Genomic DNA, 3,675 nt, shown 5'->3' on the forward strand with positions numbered 1-3,675 from the left:
CAAGATATGTAGATTCTTCCATCCAGAGTGATTTTTTAAAAATGTCTGTCTACCTATACTCATTTGTGGTGACTTTTGAGAGAAGAATTGTGATTGTACCCCATAATACTACTCTCCATTCACATTCTGTTGTTTCCAAAAGGGAACCCACTCCAGATATTAAGGTCAGCTTCCAGCATTCCTCATAGGATTGCATCGGCTTACAGCAAGGCCACCCCCATGTGGTGTGAAAGACCTTAAGGCAACACTTTAGTGTACACATATGATCATTTGCTTCCCCCATGCCATTTCTGGACACTGCATTGGAAATGCTTTTTCAATCTGACATAAGAATTAAGAAGCCCCCGCAAAAAATAACGACCCCACCCCATCGTCCCTCCCTCAACTCTGGCAAGCTACCAATGCTCCATTCCTCTTTTTTTGTTTTTATTTCCACATTTCTATTTCTGTCTCAACCCAACAACTACACAAACATCTTACATCAATTAATATGAGAATCAAAAGGCTGCACCTGTCACGTTAAGGGTGTGGGTGGGGTGGGCAGGGTGTGTGTGTGGGTGGGGGGTGGGGGGTGGGGGGGGGGGGGGTTGGTAGAGGATCCAAGAACAATATGAAAAGATGTGCATACCGTAGTTATCCCACACGTTGGAGCTGAAGGGAGTGTCAGGGAAGGTTACAAAATATACAAAGCAGATACCTCAACAAACAGAACTGTGTTTAAAATAAATAACACTGCACCAGTGTAGTCCTCCTCCTTGACAAAAATGGGATTGTCCTGCAAAGCTGTGGAAACAATGTAGCACTTCCTTTTATCTCCATGTCATTAGCACACTGTCCAGAGACTTCTGGCCCTTAATGGAGTCAGCCAGATGTAGCAGCATGGTACTTTTCAATGTGTGGGTGTGTGTGTGGATGTGCACTAAGTGGAGCTGTGGGACTCACAGGGAAGGGCATTTGATTCTCAGCCAACGCTCTGCCTCCCTGCATTCAGGAGCTCAAGTCCCCCCAAAGAAAAGGTTGCTGTCTCTCCAGGGATAAGAAACCGGGGGCAGCACAATTGAATGCAAAAGCTTCCGCAAATACCAATCCCTGGAGCTTAATCCTAAAGAGAGACAATCCCAAAATATGCCTTCATCACAATGATCTGGGTAAGCAAATGTGTGCAAGGCATTCACATGTGAAGAGTGGCGGCAGAGACAAAGTGGAGACCAAGCGTCTTGGCACTGAGCTTGTCAGAGATTACTCCAAGCAGCTCATTGTGATCAAATTCTCCGTGCAAGACTCCAATGGTCAAACATCCAGATGGAATCAAGTAAATGTGAGATTTAGTGATGGGATAAAATAGCATCTGCCAATATGAGTCCAACTGATAATCAAATAGGAGTATGCACATTGCATGCACATCCAAACCAAAGAGGGCAGGTGTTGAGCTGAAAGTGAGCATTTGATGAAACAAACAAACAAACAGCTCACACACTGCAGGGCTCCAATGTCCAGTTATTTATTGCACCAAGGTACAATTGGTGCAATAAATAATTGGACATTGGAGCCAAGTGTGTGAGCTGTTTGTTTGTTTGTTCCAACTGATAATCATCCATCCTCTCTCAAAAAAGCAGAGTGCCATCACTGCAAATCACAACTACAACTGTTCTGGGGGCTACATGCTAATACAAATTTAAATAAAAAAAGACAGTTGTGGGATAAATAATTAGTATTGAATTAACCATACAGTGAAAGTTTGACCAGAACCTAAAGTTCTGTGATCAAGGACACATTTTCCCCAAAGTTCAACCATTTATTCAGTTCTGTGCCACTTTACAGTACATATACAACCAATAGAAGGAAGGTTGTAAATTAGCTATATGGAGCCAGACTTTTTGTAAAGTTGTTGAATAACATCACAAAAGTTGAAGTAAAAAGACTTACCCAACTATCCAGAGAGAGTGAATTACTTGAAGGAAGGTCGGACCGTGAGGGAGTATCTCATTTGCTGGCAGAGAGTGGACAACAATTGGTGCAGGAGCAGAGAGCTGTGCAGCCTGTGCAGTGTGTCGTAAGTGGTGCAAAATGAAGACTGGGAGTTTGGAGGCTGAGACGTGTGTAAGAGCCGGAGCACGGACAAAAGGATTGCTGTCCGTCCGTCCCTTTCTCTCCATCAAGATGTTCTTGGGAATGAGACTGTAGCTCTTTTTGTGTCTCAACAAATTTGATAACAGAAAGAGAGTCCCAACGGGAGCCTTTCGTTTGAACCTTGACCCCACCCTTTCTTCTCCATCCCCTCTCCTCAGAGGGCCACTTGTGCGCTCAACAATAGCCCGAGTCAGAATAAGCCGCACAGTTTAGCAGCGGAGAAAAGAATGGCGTGCCTCAGTGGCAATGGGTCCTCGGGTATGACTCCATGGAAACGAGGCCTAGTGGTATACCAAATGCCTTTATCATGAAACGCCCCCCAGCACCCTCCCATCATTAGATAGAAGATAGACTGTTGTTAATTGAGAAGTTTATGACTAAAGTCTCAGAGATGAGCCTTTTGTGGACAGTCTGTTTCAAAGTTGTAAAGAGGGCCCCCATGCCCCCTTAGGGGAGCAAGTGAAAAACAAGAGAGGGAGGAGGGGGGGGAGCATGAAGGAAACAGAGGCCCTTGTTGGTTCCTTGCCTCCTGGGGCCATCCTGAATTGGAATGCCCAAAATAATCAGTCACATAGCCATCAGACAGATGTGGAGAGAAGACCCACTGGCTGAGGGAGGATAATATTTCTTTCATACATGGAGATCACAGCTGTGTGTCACACACATCGTCCCTGTCTCTTTCCCAGTGGCCTGAAACATCGATATGCAAATAGAATTCTGTAGACTTGAATGAAGGCACTATCTAGGCCGGACTGTGGAGCAGCTTTGACATCACCACCCTGTTAATCTACTGCCAGCTACTAATTGGGATGGCCCCCAGTGTTGTTGTTGTTGCTACGCTTCTGTGTCTGTGTATCTTGTAGGCCCGGAGCAAAAACATTGCCTTGTGTAACTGCCTGCTATCACAAATATATCATTCTTCCCACTGTGAGGATGACATCAAACATACTTTGCTGTCTACTGCTGAACGTTACAAACATGCTCCCACCATTCTAAGCAGTTGAAGTCACCAACAGGCACCAGAGCTGGCAAAATGTTTTATTTGTCAATTTTGGCAGCAAAGAAATAATTTCTCGACAATGAATGGCTCATCAAATACTTTATCATCTGAAACCCTGTATTACTGTAGGTACTCAAAAATCCCCATTGTCTTAAGTTCCATGGTTTTAAAGCAGGTAGAGCACAGGCTTACGATGCAACGTCTACTCTGCGGGAAGACGAAAGCAAATGGCCTAACAATCGTGTAAATATTACCTTGAATCACAAGTGTTCTTCAGTTAACTTAGTGTTGAGTCAGTGCCAAAGAACCAATACTTTTAAAGAAAATGTAAGAAATCTACAACTTTTACACGGTATATCATTATCACACATATAATGTTAAAGTATTTTCTAAAATCTAAAAAAAAAAATATATACGATTGCACTACGCATCTCTCTCTCTCTCCCTCTCTGTGCATACATAAGATATAAAGTAAGTTGGTTAATTGGTAGAGTTACATAATCCAGACACAAGTGGCATAACGTTCATGCTACTTCGTCTGGGGC

The sequence above is a fragment of the Poromitra crassiceps genome, assembly GCF_964638095.1.
Source record: "Poromitra crassiceps genome assembly, chromosome: 12".
NCBI lineage: Eukaryota > Metazoa > Chordata > Actinopteri > Beryciformes > Melamphaidae > Poromitra > Poromitra crassiceps.